The 15604-nt window shown below is 47.7% G+C and overlaps 19 non-coding genes across 19 annotated transcripts; all 19 read right to left on the bottom strand.

Annotated features, from left to right (window-relative positions):
* Positions 1-173: 173 nt before the first annotated feature.
* On the bottom strand, positions 174-244 carry TRNAG-GCC (transfer RNA glycine (anticodon GCC)). Its single transcript has one exon. It is a non-coding gene; the product is annotated as a tRNA-Gly (tRNA).
* A 943-nt stretch (positions 245-1187) lies between these two features.
* Positions 1188-1258, bottom strand: TRNAG-GCC (transfer RNA glycine (anticodon GCC)). The gene has a single exon. It is a non-coding gene; the product is annotated as a tRNA-Gly (tRNA).
* Positions 1259-1764: 506 nt separating this feature from the next.
* TRNAG-GCC (transfer RNA glycine (anticodon GCC)) lies at positions 1765-1835 on the bottom strand. Its single transcript has one exon. It is a non-coding gene; the product is annotated as a tRNA-Gly (tRNA).
* Positions 1836-1908: 73 nt separating this feature from the next.
* TRNAG-GCC (transfer RNA glycine (anticodon GCC)) lies at positions 1909-1979 on the bottom strand. The gene has a single exon. It is a non-coding gene; the product is annotated as a tRNA-Gly (tRNA).
* A 73-nt stretch (positions 1980-2052) lies between these two features.
* Positions 2053-2123, bottom strand: TRNAG-GCC (transfer RNA glycine (anticodon GCC)). Its single transcript has one exon. It is a non-coding gene; the product is annotated as a tRNA-Gly (tRNA).
* A 1082-nt stretch (positions 2124-3205) lies between these two features.
* Positions 3206-3276, bottom strand: TRNAG-GCC (transfer RNA glycine (anticodon GCC)). Its single transcript has one exon. It is a non-coding gene; the product is annotated as a tRNA-Gly (tRNA).
* Positions 3277-4359: 1083 nt separating this feature from the next.
* Positions 4360-4430, bottom strand: TRNAG-GCC (transfer RNA glycine (anticodon GCC)). The gene has a single exon. It is a non-coding gene; the product is annotated as a tRNA-Gly (tRNA).
* A 506-nt stretch (positions 4431-4936) lies between these two features.
* On the bottom strand, positions 4937-5007 carry TRNAG-GCC (transfer RNA glycine (anticodon GCC)). The gene has a single exon. It is a non-coding gene; the product is annotated as a tRNA-Gly (tRNA).
* A 217-nt stretch (positions 5008-5224) lies between these two features.
* On the bottom strand, positions 5225-5295 carry TRNAG-GCC (transfer RNA glycine (anticodon GCC)). The gene has a single exon. It is a non-coding gene; the product is annotated as a tRNA-Gly (tRNA).
* Positions 5296-5368: 73 nt separating this feature from the next.
* TRNAG-GCC (transfer RNA glycine (anticodon GCC)) lies at positions 5369-5439 on the bottom strand. The gene has a single exon. It is a non-coding gene; the product is annotated as a tRNA-Gly (tRNA).
* Positions 5440-6376: 937 nt separating this feature from the next.
* Positions 6377-6447, bottom strand: TRNAG-GCC (transfer RNA glycine (anticodon GCC)). Its single transcript has one exon. It is a non-coding gene; the product is annotated as a tRNA-Gly (tRNA).
* Positions 6448-7530: 1083 nt separating this feature from the next.
* Positions 7531-7601, bottom strand: TRNAG-GCC (transfer RNA glycine (anticodon GCC)). Its single transcript has one exon. It is a non-coding gene; the product is annotated as a tRNA-Gly (tRNA).
* Positions 7602-8107: 506 nt separating this feature from the next.
* Positions 8108-8178, bottom strand: TRNAG-GCC (transfer RNA glycine (anticodon GCC)). Its single transcript has one exon. It is a non-coding gene; the product is annotated as a tRNA-Gly (tRNA).
* A 506-nt stretch (positions 8179-8684) lies between these two features.
* TRNAG-GCC (transfer RNA glycine (anticodon GCC)) lies at positions 8685-8755 on the bottom strand. The gene has a single exon. It is a non-coding gene; the product is annotated as a tRNA-Gly (tRNA).
* A 73-nt stretch (positions 8756-8828) lies between these two features.
* On the bottom strand, positions 8829-8899 carry TRNAG-GCC (transfer RNA glycine (anticodon GCC)). Its single transcript has one exon. It is a non-coding gene; the product is annotated as a tRNA-Gly (tRNA).
* Positions 8900-8972: 73 nt separating this feature from the next.
* On the bottom strand, positions 8973-9043 carry TRNAG-GCC (transfer RNA glycine (anticodon GCC)). The gene has a single exon. It is a non-coding gene; the product is annotated as a tRNA-Gly (tRNA).
* A 73-nt stretch (positions 9044-9116) lies between these two features.
* Positions 9117-9187, bottom strand: TRNAG-GCC (transfer RNA glycine (anticodon GCC)). Its single transcript has one exon. It is a non-coding gene; the product is annotated as a tRNA-Gly (tRNA).
* Positions 9188-11279: 2092 nt separating this feature from the next.
* TRNAG-GCC (transfer RNA glycine (anticodon GCC)) lies at positions 11280-11350 on the bottom strand. The gene has a single exon. It is a non-coding gene; the product is annotated as a tRNA-Gly (tRNA).
* Positions 11351-11726: 376 nt separating this feature from the next.
* Positions 11727-11797, bottom strand: TRNAG-UCC (transfer RNA glycine (anticodon UCC)). The gene has a single exon. It is a non-coding gene; the product is annotated as a tRNA-Gly (tRNA).
* Between the last annotated feature and the right edge of the window lie 3807 nt (positions 11798-15604).

Consider the following 15604-nt stretch of genomic DNA (forward strand, 5'->3'; position numbering starts at 1 on the left):
CAGCACTTGTGAGCTTTTCTAAAAGTAGATGCTTCGGCAGGGAATAGAACCCGGGTCACCCGCGTGGCAGGCGAGTATTCTACTACTGAAACACCAACGCCATCTGCTTGCTCCTGCATTTTTGACATGCAATATTGCAGAATAGCACTCAGGTACTTTTCTTAAATAAACGATGCGTCGGCCAGGAATCGAACCCGGGTCACCCGCGTGGCAGGCGAGTATTCTACCACTGAACCACCGACGCCATTTGCTTGCTCCTGCATTCATGGCATGTATATATAGCGTAAAAGCACGCGTGAGCTTTTATAAAAATAACGATGCTTCGGCCAGGAATCGAATTCGGGTTACCCGTGTGGCAGGCGAGTATTCTTCCACGGAACTACTGACGCCATTTGCTTGTTCCTGTACTCATGACATGCCATATTGCAAAATAGTACGCAGGAACGTTTTTAAAATAAAAGATGCGTCGGCCAGGAATCGAATCAGGGTCACCAGTGTGGCAGGCGAGCATTCTACCACTGAACCACCGACGCCATTTGTTTACATTGGCATTCATGATATGCATGCAATATTGCGTAACAGCACGTGTGAGCTTTTCTAAAAGTAGCAATGCTTCGGCAGGGAATGGAACCCGGGTCACCCGCGTGGCAGGCGAATATTCTACTACTGAACTACCGACGCCATTTGCTTGCTCCTGCATTCATGGCATGTATATATAGCGTAAAAGCACGCGTGCGCTTTTCTAAAAATAACAATGCTCCGGCCAGGAATCGAATTCGGGTTACCCGTGTGGCAGGCGAGTATTCTTTCACGGAACTACTGACGCCATTTGCTTGTTCCGGCACTCATGACATGCAATATTGCGGAATAGTACGCAGGAACTTTTCTAAAATAAATGATGCTTCGGCCGGGAATCGAACCCGGATCACCCGCGTGGCAGGCGAGTATTTCACAACTGAACCACCGACGCCATTTGCTTACTCCGGCATTCATGGCAAGCAATATTGCGTAACAGCACGTGTGAGCTTTTCTAAAAGTAACAATGCTTCGGCAGCGATTCAAACACAGGTAAACCACGTGGCAGGCGAGTATTCTACCACTGAACCACCGACGCCAATTGCTTACTCCTGCATTCATGACATGCAATATTGCGTAACAGCACGCGTGAGCGTTTCTAAAAATAACGATGCGTCAGCCGGGAATCGAACCCGGGTAACCCGCGTGGCAGGCGAGTATTCTACCACTGAACCACCGACGCCATTTGCTTGCTCCTGCGTTCATGGCATGCTTATATGGCGTAAGAACACGCGTGAGCTTTTTTAAAGATAACGATGCGGCGGCCGTGAATTGAACCCGGGTCACCCGTGTGGCAGGCGAGGATTCTACCACTGAACGACCGACGCCATTTGTTTTTTCCGGCATTCATAACTTGCAATATTGCGTAACAGCGTGTGTGAGCTTTTCAAAAAGTAACAATGCTTCGGCAGGGAATAGAACCCGGGTCACCCGCGTGGCAGGCGAGTATTCTACATCTGAACCACCGACGCCATTTGCTTACTCCTGCATTCGTGGCATTGAATATTGCGTAACAGCACGCGTGAGCTTTTCTAAAGATAACGATGCGTCGGCCGAGAATCGAACTTGTGTCACCCGCGCAGCAAGTGAGTATTCTATCCCTGAACCACCAACGCCATTTGCTTACTCCTGCATTCATGACATGCAATATTGCGGAATAGCACGCAGGTACTTTTCTAAAATAAATGATGCGTCGGCCGGGAATCGAATTCGGGTCACCCGCGTGGCAGGCGAGTATTCTACCACTGAACCACCGACGCCATTTGCTTACTCCTGCATTCATGGCATGCAATATTGTGTAACAGCATGCGTGAGCTTTTACAAAAATAACGATGCGTCAGCCGGGAATCGAACCCGTGTCACCCGCGTGGCAGGCGAGTATTCTACCACTGAACCACCGACGCCATTTGCTTACTCCTACATTCATGGCATGCAATATTGTGTAACAGCATGCGTGAGCTTTTACAAAAATAACGATGCGTCGGCCGGGAATCGAACCCGGGTCGCCCGCGTGGCAGACGAGTATTCTACCACTGAACCACCAACGCCATTTGCTTCCTCCTGCATTCTTGACATGCAATATTGTGGAATAGCACGCAGGAACATTTTTAAAATAAACGATGCGTCGGCCGTGAATCGAACCAGGGTCACCAGTGTGGCAGGCGAGCATTCTACCACTGAACCACCGACGCCATTTGTTTACTGTGGCATTCATGACATGCAATATTGCGTAACAGCACGTGTGAGCTTTTCTAAAAGTAGCAATGCTTCGGCAGGGAATAGAACCCGGGTCGCTCGCGTGGCAGACGAGTACTATACCACTGAACCACCAAGGCCATTTGCTTACTGCTGCATTCTTGACATGCAATATTGTGGAATAGCATGCAGGAACTTTTTTAAAATAAAAGATGCGTCGGCCAGGAATCGAACCAGGGTCACCAGTGTGGCAGGCGAGCATTCTATCACTGAACCACCGACGCCATTTGTTTACATTGGCATTCATGACATGTAATATTGCGTAACAGCACGTGTGAGCTTTTCTAAATGTAGCAATGCTTCAGCAGGGAATAGAACCCGGGTCACCCGCGTGGCAGGCGAATATTCTACTACTGAACTACCGACGCCATTTGCTTGCTCCTGCATTCATGGCATGTATATATAGCGTAAAAGCACGCGTGAGCTTTTCTAAAAATAACAATGCTTCGGCCAGGAATCGAATTCGGGTTACCCGTGTGGCAGGCGAGTATTCTTCCATGGAACTACTGACGCCATTTGCTTGTTCCTGCACTCATGACATGCAATATTGCGGAATAGTACGCAGGAACTTTTCTAAAATAAACGATGCTTCGGCCGGGAATGGAACCCGGATCACCCGCGTGGCAGGCGAGTATTTCACAACTGAACCACCGACGCCATTTGCTTACTCCGGCATTCATGGCAAGCAATATTGCGTAACAGCACGTGTGAGCTTTTTTAAAAGTAACAATGCTTCGGCAGCGATTCAAACACAGGTAACCCACGTGGCAGGCGAGTATTCTACCACTGAACCACCGACGCCATTTGCTTACTCCTGCATTCGTGGCATTGAATATTGCGTAACAGCACGGGTGAGCTTTTCTAAAGATAACGATGCGTCGGCCGAGAATCGAACTTGGGTCACCCGCGTGGCAGGCGAGTATTCTACCACTGAAGCACCGACGCAATTTGCTTGCTCCTGCATTCATGGCATGCATATATAGCGTAACAGCGCGCGTGAGCTTTTCTGATAATAACGATGCGTCAGCCGGGATTCGAACCCGGGTCACCCGCGTGGCAGAGAGAATTTTACCACTGAACCACCGACGCCATTTGCTTACTCCTGCATTTGAGGCATGCATATATAGCGGAATAGCACGCAGGTACTTTTCTAAAATAAACGATGCGTCGGCCGGGAATCGAACCCGGGTTACCCGTGTGGCAGGCGAGTATTCTTCCATGGAACTCCAGACGCCATTTGCTTGTTCCTGTACTCTTGACATGAAATATTGCGGAATAGTACGCAGGAACGTTTTTAAAATAAAAGATGCGTTGGCCAGGGATCGAACCAGGGTCACCAATGTGGCAGGCGCGCATTCTACCACTGAACAACCGACGCCATTTGTTTACATTCGCATTCATGACATGCGATATTGCGTAACAGCACGTGTGAGCTTTTCTAAAAGTAGCAATGCTTCGGCAGGGAATAGAACCCGGGTCACCCGCGTGGCAGGCAAATATTCTACTACTGAACTACCGACGCCATTTGCTTGCTCCTGCATTAATGGCATGTATATATAGCGTAAAAGCAGGCGTGAGCTTTTCTAAAAATAACGATGCTTCGGCCAGGAATCGAATTCGGGTTACCCGTGTGGCAGGCGAGTATTTTTCCACGGAACTACTGACGCCATTTGCTTGTTCCTGCACTCATGACATGCAATATTGCGGAATAGTACGCAGGAACTTTTCTAAAATAAACGATGCTTCGGCCGGGAATCAAACCCGGATCACCCGCGTGACAGGCGAGTATTTCACAACTGAACCACCGACGCCATTTGCTTACTCCGGCATTCATGGCAAGCAATATTGCGTAACAGCACGTGTGAGCTTTTCTAAAAGTAACAATGCTTCGGCAGCGATTCAACCACAGGTAACCCACGTGGCAGGCGAGTATTCTACCACTGAACCACCGACGCCAATTGCTTACTCCTGCATTCATGGCCTGCAATATTGCGTAACAGCACGCGTGAGCGTTTCTAAAAATAACGATGCGTCAGCCGGGAATCGAACCCGGGTCACCCGCGTGGCAGGCGAGTATTCTACCACTGAACCACCGACGCCATTTGCTTGCTCCTGCGTTCATGGCATGCTTATATGGCGTAAGAACACGCGTGAGCTTTTTTAAAGATAACGATGCGTCGGCCGTGAATTGAACCCGGGTCACCCGTGTGGCAGGCGAGGATTCTACCACTGAACGACCGACGCCATTTGTTTTTTCCGGCATTTATAACTTGCAATATTGCGTAACATCGTGTGTGAGCTTTTCAAAAAGTAACAATGCTTCGGCAGGGAATAGAACCCGGGTCACCCGCGTGGCAGGCGAGTATTCTACATCTGAACCACCGACGCCATTTGCTTACTCCTGCATTCGTGGCATTGAATATTGCGTAACAGCACGCGTGAGCTTTTCTAAAAATAACGATGCGTCGGTCGAGAATCGAACTTGGGTCACCCGCGCAGCAGGTGAGTATTCTATCCCTGAACCACCAACGCCATTTGCTTACTCCTGCATTCATCACATGCAATATTGCGGAATAGCACGCAGGTACTTTTTTAAAATAAATGATGCGTCGACCGGGAATCGAACCCGGGTCACCCGCGTGGCAGGCGAGTATTCTACCACTGAACCACCGACGCCATTTGCTTACTCCTGCATTCATGTCATGCAATATTGTGTAACAGCATGCGTGAGCTTTTACAAAAATAACGATGCGTCGGCCGGGAATCAAACCCGGGTCACCCGCGTGGCAGGCGAGTATTCTACTTGTGAACCACCGACGCCATTTGCTTACTCCTACATTCATGGCATGCAATATTGTGTAACAGCATGCGTGAGCTTTTACAAAAATAACGATGCGTCGGCCGGGAATCAAACCCGGGTCGCCCGCGTGGCAGACGAGTATTCTACCACTGAACCACCAACGCCATTTGCTTCCTCCTGCATTCTTGACATGCAATATTGTGGAATAGCACGCAGGAACGTTTTTAAAATAAACGATGCGTCGGCCGGGAATCGAACCAGGGTCACCAGTGTGGCAGGCGAGCATTCTACCACTGAACCACCGACGCCATTTGTTCACTGTGGCATTCATGACATGCAATATTGCGTAACAGCACGTGTGAGCTTTTCTAAAAGTAGCAATGCTTCGGCAGGGAATAGAACCCGGGTCGCTCGCGTGGCAGACGAGTACTATACCACTGAACCACCAAGGCCGTTTGCTTACTGCTGCATTCTTGACATGCAATATTGTGAAATAGCATGCAGGAACTTTTTTAAAATAAAAGATGCGTCGGCCAGGAATCGAACCAGGGTCACCAGTGTGGCAGGCGAGCATTCTATCACTGAACCACCGACGCCATTTGTTTACATTGGCATTCATGACATGTAATATTGCGTAACAGCACGTGTGAGCTTTTCTAAATGTAGCAATGCTTCGGCAGGGAATAGAACCCGGGTCACCCGCGTGGCAGGCGAATATTCTACTACTTAACTACCACGCCATTTGCTTGCTCCTGCATTCATGGCATGTATATATAGCGTAAAAGCACGCGTGAGCTTTTCTAAAAATAACGATGCTTCGGCCAGGAATCGAATTCGGGTTACCCGTGTGGCAGGCGAGTATTCTTCCACGGAACTACTGACGCCATTTGCTTGTTCCTGCACTCATGACATGCAATATTGCGGAATAGTATGCAGGAACTTTTCTGAAATAAACGATGCTTCGGCCGGGAATCGAACCCGGATCACCCGCGTGGCAGGCGAGTATTTCACAACTGAACCACCGACGCCATTTGCTTACTCCGGCATTCATGGCAAGCAATATTGCGTAACAGCACGTGTGAGCTTTTTTAAAAGTAACAATGCTTCGGCAGCGATTCAAACACAGGTAACCCACGTGGCAGGCGAGTATTCTACCACTGAACCACCGACGCCATTTGCTTACTCCTGCATTCGTGGCATTGAATATTGCGTAACAGCATGGGTGAGCTTTTCTAAAGATAACGATGCGTCGGCCGAGAATCGAACTTGGGTCACCCGCGTGGCAGGCGAGTATTCTACCACTGAAGCACCGACGCAATTTCCTTGCTCCTGCATTCATGGCATGCATATATAGCGTAACAGCACGCGTGAGCTTTTCTGATAATAACGATGCGTCAGCCGGGATTTGAACCCGGGTCACCCGCGTGGCAGAGAGAATTTTACCACTGAACCACCGACGCCATTTGCTTACTCCTGCATTTGTGGCATGCATATATAGCGGAATAGCACGCAGGTACTTTTCTAAAATAAACGATGCGTCGGCCGGGAATCGAACCCGGGTTACCCGTGTGGCAGGCGAGTATTCTTCCACGGAACTCCTGACGCCATTTGCTTGTTCCTGTACTCTTGACATGCAATATTGCGGAATAGTACGCAGGAACGTTTTTAAAATAAAAGATGCGTTGGCCAGGAATCGAACCAGGGTCACCAGTGTGGCAGGCGCGCATTCTACCACTGAACAACCGACGCCATTTGTTTACATTGGCATTCATGACATGCAATATTGCGTAACAGCACGTGTGAGCTTTTCTAAAAGTAGCAATGCTTCGGCAGGGAATAGAACCCGGGTAACCCGCGTGGGAGGCGAATATTCTACTACTGAACTACCGACGCCATTTGCTTGCTCCTGCATTAATGGCATGTATATATAGCGTAAAAGCAGGCGTGAGCTTTTCTAAAAATAACGATGCTTCGGCCAGGAATCGAATTCGGGTTACCCGTGTGGCAGGCGAGTATTTTTCCACGGAACTACTGACGCCATTTGCTTGTTGCTGCACTCATGACATGCAATATTGCGGAATAGTACGCAGGAACTTTTCTAAAATAAACGATGCTTCGGCCGGGAATCAAACCCGGATCACCCGCGTGACAGGCGAGTATTTCACAACTGAACCACCGACGCCATTTGCTTACTCCGGCATTCATGGCAAGCAATATTGCGTAACAGCACGTGTGAGCTTTTCTAAAAGTAACAATGCTTCGGCAGCGATTCAACCACAGGTAACCCACGTGGCAGGCGAGTATTCTACCACTGAACCACCGACGCCAATTGCTTACTCCTGCATTCATGGCCTGCAATATTGCGTAACAGCACGCGTGAGCGTTTCTAAAAATAACGATGCGTCAGCCGGGAATCGAACCCGGGTCACCCGCGTGGCAGGCGAGTATTCTACCACTGAACCACCGACGCCATTTGCTTGCTCCTGCGTTCACGGAATGCTTATATGGCGTAAAAACACGCGTGAGCTTTTTTAAAGATAACGATGCGTCGGCCGTGAATTGAACCCGGGTCACCCGTGTGGCAGGCGAGGATTCTACCACTGAACGACCGACGCCATTTGTTTTCTCCGACATTCATAACATGCAATATTGCGTAACAGCACATGTGAGCTTTTCAAAAAGTAACAATGCTTCGGCAGGGAATCGAACCCGGGTCACCCGCGTGGCAGGCGAGTATTCTACATCTGAACCACCGACGCCATTTGCTTACTCCTGCATTCGTGGCATTGAATATTGCGTAACAGCACGCGTGAGCTTTTCTAAACATAACGATGCGTCGGCCGAGAATCGAACTTGGGTCACCCGCGCAGCAGGCGAGTATTCTATCCCTGAACCACCAACGCCATTTGCTTACTCCTACATTCATGGCATGCAATATTGTGTAACAGCATGCGTGAGCTTTTACAAAAATAACGATGCGTCGGCCGGGAATCGAACCCGGGTCGCCCGCGTGGCAGACGAGTATTCTACCACTGAACCACCAACGCCATTTGCTTCCTCCTGCATTCTTGACATGCAATATTGTGGAATAGCACGCAGGAACGTTTTTAAAATAAACGATGCGTCGGCCGGGAATCGAACAAGGGTCACCAGTGTGGCAGGCGAGCATTCTATCACTGAACCACCGACGACATTTGTTTACATTTGCATTCATGACATGTAATATTGCGTAACAGCACGTGTGAGCTTTTCTAAATGTAGCAATGCTTCGGCAGGGAATAGAACCCGGGTCACCCGCGTGGCAGGCGAATATTCTACTACTGAACTACCGACGCCATTTGCTTGCTCCTGCATTAATGGCATGTATATATAGCGTAACAGCACGCGTGAGCTTTTCTAAACATAACGATGCGTCGGCCGAGAATCGAACTTGGGTCACCCGCGCAGCAGGTGAGTATTCTATCCCTGAACCACCAACGCCATTTGCTTACTCCTGCATTCATGACATGCAATATTGCGGAATAGCACGCAGGTACTTTTCTAAAATAAACGATGCGTCGGCCGGGAATCGAACCCGGGTCACCCGCGTGGCCCGCGAGTATTCTACCACTGAACCACCGACGCCATTTGCTTACTCCTGCATTCATGGCATGCAATATTGTTTAACAGCATGCGTGAGCTTTTACAAAAATAACGATGCGTCGGCCGGGAATCGAACCCGGGTCACCCGCGTGGCAGGCGAGTATTCTACCACTGAACCACCGACGCCATTTGCTTACTCCTACATTCATGGCATGCAATATTGTGTAACAGCATGCGTGAGCTTTTACAAAAACAACGATGCGTCGGCCGGGAATCGAACCCGGGTCGCCCGCGTGGCAGACGAGTATTCTACCACTGAACCACCAACGCCATTTGCTTCCTCCTGCATTCTTGACATGCAATATTGTGGAATAGCACGCAGGAACGTTTTCAAAATAAACGATGCGTCGGCCGGGAATCGAACCAGGGTCACCAGTGTGGCAGGCGAGCATTCTACCACTGAACCACCGACGCCATTTGTTTACTGTGGCATTCATGACATGCAATATTGCGTAACAGCATGTGTGAGCTTTTCTAAAAGTAGCAATGCTTCGGCAGGGAATAGAACCCGGGTTGCCCGCGTGGCAGACGAGTACTATACCACTGAACCACCAAGGCCATTTGCTTACTGCTGCATTCTTGACATGCAATATTGTGGAATAGCATGCAGGAACTTTTTTAAAATAAAAGATGCGTCGGCCAGGAATCGAACCAGGGTCACCAGTGTGGCAGGCGAGCATTCTATCACTGAACCACCGACGCCATTTGTTTACATTGGCATTCATGACATGCAACATTTCGTAACAGCACGTGTGAGCTTTTCTAAAAGTAGCAATGCTTCGGCAGGGAATAGAACCCGGGTCACTCGCGTGGCAGGCGAATATTCTACTACTGAACTGCCGACGCCAATTGCTTGCTCCTGCATTCATGGCATGTATATATAGCGTAAAAGCACGCGTGAGCTTTTCTAAAAATAACGATGCTTCGGCCAGGAATCGAATTCGGGTTACCCGTGTTGCAGGCGAGTATTCTTCCACGGAACTACTGACGCAATTTGCTTGTTCCTGCACTCATGACATGCAATATTGTTGAATAGTACGCAGGAACTTTTCTAAAATAAACGATGCTTCGGCCGGGAATCGAACCCGGATCACCCGCGTGGCAGGCGAGTATTTCACAACTGAACCACCGACGCCATTTGCTTACTCCGGCATTCATGGCAAGCAATATTGCGTAACAGCACGTGTGAGCTTTTCTAAAAGTAACAATGCTTCGGCAGTGATTCAAACACAGGTAACCCACGTGGCAGGCGAGTATTCTACCACTGAACCACCGACGCCATTTGCTTACTCCTGCATTCGTGGCATTGAATATTGCGTAACAGCACGCGTGAGCTTTTCTAAAAATAACGATGCTTCGGCCGAGAATCGAACTTGGGTCACCCGCGCTGCAGGCGAGTATTCTACCACTTAAGCACCGACGCAATTTGCTTGCTCCTGCATTCATGGCATGCATATATAGCGTAACAGCACGCGTGAGATTTTCTGATTATAACGATGCGTCAGCCGGGAATCGAACCCGGGTCACCCGCGTGGCAGAGAGAATTTTACCACTGAACCACCGACGCCATTTGCTTACTCCTGCATTTGTGGCATGCATATATAGCGGAATAGCACGCAGGTACTTTTCTAAAATAAACGATGCGTCGGCCGGGAATCGAACCCGGGTTACCCGTGTGGCAGGCGAGTATTGTTCCACGGAACTACTGACGCTATTTGCTTGTTCCTGTACTCATGACATGCAATATTGCGGAATATTACGCAGGAACGTTTTTAAAATAAAAGATGCGTCGGCCAGGAATCGAACCAGGGTCACCAGTGTGGCAGGCGAGCATTCTACCACTGAACCACAGACGCCATTTGTTTACATTGGCATTCATGACATGCAATTTTGCGTAACAGCACGTGTGAGCTTTTCTAAACGTAGCAATGCTTCGGCAGGGAATAGAACCCGGATCACCCGCGTGGCAGGCGAATATTCTACTACTGAACTACCGACGCCATTTGCTTGCTCCTGCATTCATGGCATGTATATATAGCGTAAAAGCACGCGTGAGCTTTTCTGAAAATAACGATGCTTCGGCCAGGAATCGAATTCGGGTTACCCGTGTGGCAGGCGAATATTCTTCCACAGAACTACTGACGCCATTTGCTTGTTCCTGCACTCATGACATGCAATATTGCGGAATAGTACGCAGGAACTTTTCTAAAATAAACAATGCTTCGGCCGGGAATCGAACCCGGATCACCCGCGTGGCAGGCGAGTATTTCACAACTGAACCACAGACGCCATTTGCTTACTCCGGCATTCATGGCAAGCAATATTGCGTAACAGCACGTGTGAGCTTTTCTAAAAGTAACAATGCTTCGGCAGCGATTCAAACACAGGTAACCCACGTGGCAGGCGAGTATTCTACCACTGAACCACCGACGCCAATTGCTTACTCCTGCATTCATGGCCTGCAATATTGCGTAACAGCACGCGTGAGCGTTTCTAAAAATAACGATGCGTCAGCCGGGAATCGAACCCGGGTCACCCGCGTGGCAGGCGAGTATTCTACCACTGAACCACTGACGCCATTTGCTTGCTCCAGCGTTCATGGCATGCTTATATGGCGTAAGAACACGCGTGAGCTTTTTTGTGTGAGCTTTTCAAAAAGTAACAATGCTTCGACAGGGAATCGAACTCGGGTCACCCGCGTGGCAGGCGAGTATTCTACATCTGAACCACCGACGCCATTTGCTTACTCCTGCATTCGTGGCATTGAATATTGCGTAACAGCACGCGTGAGCTTTTCTAAAGATAAAGATGCGTCGGCCGAGAATCGAACTTGGGTCACCCGCGCAGCAGGTGAGTATTCTATCCCTGAACCACCAACGCCATTTGCTTATTCCTGCATTCATGACATGCAATATTGCGGAATAGCACGCAGGTACTTTTCTAAAATAAACGATGCGTCGGCCGGGAATCGAATCCGGGTCACCCGCGTGGAAGGCGAGTATTCTACCACTGAACCACCGACGCTTTTTTTTCTTTATTGCCTTGCAAATCATGACTGTTCACATTTTACATATTTACATATGGGTCCATATTCAAGTGCGTCACAAAATACACCCACAGAGTTCATTGAGGTACCGTCAGCTCTTGGCTGACTATTAATCAATACTTGGGCATTCGTAACAATCGCTCAATGCACCCAATCCAGTCTGGCACATCCTCTTGGCTTTTCAGCATTTCAAGAAAATGGCACACAGATTTGCAAAAATATTGGCGCACAGCTAGCACTTCTACATCCGCGTTTTCAAAGGCACATCGGGTTTTCCATATACTGTGCAGGCCCAGAAGCATGATAAGATCATAATGTACACGTGCCTCGTTTTTAACCGAAAGAAAACGGATGCCAATGTGGACTTAACGGTAATTCTTTTTTCAAGGTTCTTTGCAGTATATCCCAGAAAAAGACCCCGCTCCAGCAATCTATAAACACGTGTTCAATTGTTTCCGGTTTATTACACAAGTGGCAATTTGTGCTCAATGGCACGAATATTCCCTTATCCTGCAACCACGTTTTAACTGGTAAGGTACCAGTATGTAATTTAAAGAAAAAAGTTTTGACCCCTGGCGCTACAAGCATTCTTTTAACACGTTTCAGAACATCCTGTCCTGGGCCTGCACAATATAGCTGACGGTACAATGGAACAGGCAGTAAAACATCGACAAGGTCTCTATACAATTTTTTACGTGGTACTTCAGCCAGATACTCTAACGAAAATCTTACTGACAAAAAACGGAAAGACGAAACAACTTCTTTTAAATACCCTTGTATTGGTCCTTGCATATTTGATGATGATACGAGAAATCCCGGCAGCACTCTAGATAACCTTAGTTGTATAACAGTTCTCAAAAAGGGGTCATCCACATCACGCAGAAAAAGGAAACGATTGACAAGTTGTCTTATGTACAAATGAACTAATCCGAGTCCACCATCTCAACTTTTCTGAAAAGGTTTGTGCGGCTTGATCTTTCCCATACAGAGCTCCATATGAAAATTGCAAATACACTGTGTATTTTCTGTACATTTATTCTACTGCAGTGCAAAACCTGCATTACGTACCACAGCTTGCTCACCAGAAAGAAGTTGCATGTTGTGGCCCGTGCGAATATCGAAATACCCCAACCTTTCCATTTTTCTACATCATTGCGCAACGCCTGTGTTTCTTTTTTCCAATACGATTCACGGTCATGATAGAACTCCAGCGGCACTCCTAAATACTTCACTGGTGTTTCCTGCCATTTAATGTTCAGAAATACTCTTGGCGTGACGTCCCATTCCCCATGCCAAAAGCCAAGGCACTTATCCCAGTTCACGGCACTACCACTCGCCTGGCAAAAAGTTTTCACGGCATTTACAGCATGCATTATACTCTCATAATTTGTACAGAAAACTGCAATGTCGTCTGCGTATGCGAGGAGGCTAACCTCAGCTTCATGCAGTTTAAAGCCGCTTATTGCAGGGTTATTAATTACACTTAAGCAGAAAGGTTCAATGAAAATAGCAAAAAGCAGGGGCGATAGTGGACACCCCTGTCTTACTGACCGCAGCACAGGTATACGCTCACCCGCAGTTTTATTTAATACTAATCTCGTCGTGCATCCCGTGTAAGCCATGCGCACTCCTTCGCTAATCAAACTCCCTACGTTAATGTGCTCAAGTAATGAAAGGAGCACGTCGTGCGGCACGCGATCAAATGCCTTTTCGAGGTCAATTTGAAGCATGGCAACATTGAGATGCATAACGTCACAACTTTCTAGGATTGATCGTGCTATGTTTATGTTGGTCGTTATTTTCCTTCCCTTTATGCCACAAGTTTGGTGGGGCCCAATCAGTTTTGTCATAACTGTCTGGAGTCTTCTGGCCAATATTTTCATCAATATTTTATAGTCAACATTAGTTAGGCTAATTGGTCTATAAGCAGTAACACTTCTTAACTTCGCGGGATCTTCTGTTTTAGGTATTAAGACCGTGTGGGCTGACAAAAACGATGGTGGAAGTTGTTTACACTTAAAAGCCTCGTTAAATACCTCCCTCAAAATAGGTGAAACTACGTGTTTGAATTCCTTGTACACTGCAGCACTAAGGCCATCTATTCCTGAAAACTTACCATTGTTTAACTTATCAATTGCTTTTTCAACTTCTCGCTCTGTTATAGGCAATTCTAAAATTTTCTTTCTTTCGTCATCAAGTCTTGGCATTAATGAAATAAAATCGCTATTAAAACGTTCTGCGTGTACACTGGTTGATGTGAATAACTCTTTGTAATATTCGAAAAAAGCACTGGCTATTGCTTCTTTCGTATGGCACCTTGTTCCTTTATATTCTATTTCTCTTATTTCATTCTTACAGGCATGTCTCTTCTCAGCTCCAAGAGCTCGTTTTGTTGGCATTTCTCCCGCTACCAAGTTTTCTGCTCGAGCTCGAATCAATGCTCCACGATAACGTTCTTGGTCTATCAACTCTAGCTTCTGTTTAGTTATGTTTATCTCCTCTGAAAATGTTCCGGCCTGAGTACATTCATCCGCTACTAACTGTTGCAAGTTTTCCCGCAAACGCACTTCAAGTTCTTTTTCAGCATGTCTCAGGATACTGGCTCTCTCAAGTGCTTTCAGTTTAATGGTCTGTTTAAATATTTCCCACTTATGTCCCCAGGATTCAAGTGTTCTATTTGCTAAGTCTTCTATGCCCTCTGGAAAAATCCGATTAAACTCTTCATCCTTTAGTAGCTTTACATTAAATTTCCAGAGGTCCCAAGAGAAATGTTTGTTATTCCTTTTATGTTTACCCATTGAGAATGAAACCAAACAATGATCACTAAACGTAACAGGTGTAACTCTGTAATCATGGCACGAAGGAATGATTTCGGAAGACACATATACTCTGTCAAGTCTAGCATGGCTTGAACGCTGAAAGTGGGTAAACATAACCCCTTTTCCACTGCAAAGACATTCACCCACGTCCTCTAGCTGAGCTTTCGCCACCATATCAATTAGAACGGCAGTGCTTGAATCTCTGTATGACCTGGAACTTGATTTGTCTATACTCGAACAAACGCAGTTGAAATCCCCAGCCAAAATTAGTTTACGTTCACATTTTAAATACACATCAAGTTTTTCAAAAAACTCCTTTCGGTCTTGAATCACAGTGGGTGCGTACACACAGATTACTCTCCATTTTTCTCTTGGTAGGGATAAATCACATATAATAAAACGACCCACCTCGCAGGTAGTTACAGACTCCACTTTCGCATTTAGGCTCTGCCGAATTAACAAGAGGCAACCTGCAGACGCACCTACCGCGTGACAAACGCACACATCAAACACTCTCGTGAAAGGCTGCACCATTCGCTCAGCGTGCTCTTCACTCTCTACTTTAGTTTCCTGTACAGCGACGATGTCCAGATCTTGTTCTATAATCAGGCGGTAAAGTTGGTTTTGCCGCCGTTTGGCAGAAAGCCCACGTACATTTAGCGTCGCCAATCTAATAGTCGCCATCGTGATGAGAGAAAGCCGAGCGAAAGACGCTTACCTTACCAACACCTAAACAACTGTCCGGCCGACGCTCACGGCGTCGTCCCGTCGCCGCCGCGTGAAAGCGACGACGAACGCAGGCGGCCAGCACCCCGAGACTTTTTGGAGCCAGCCACTCGCCACTGCCCTTGATCTTCCTGGGTCAGACGCTGCTGGGACGCCGCGTCTCCCTCATTCAGGCGGCGCTTTACTGGCGTAGCTTCAACTGTATCCATGTCCGAAGTAGCGTCGGACCCGATGACTGGT

This window comes from Rhipicephalus microplus, chromosome 2 (genome assembly GCF_043290135.1).
Source record: "Rhipicephalus microplus isolate Deutch F79 chromosome 2, USDA_Rmic, whole genome shotgun sequence".
Taxonomy (NCBI): domain Eukaryota; kingdom Metazoa; phylum Arthropoda; class Arachnida; order Ixodida; family Ixodidae; genus Rhipicephalus; species Rhipicephalus microplus.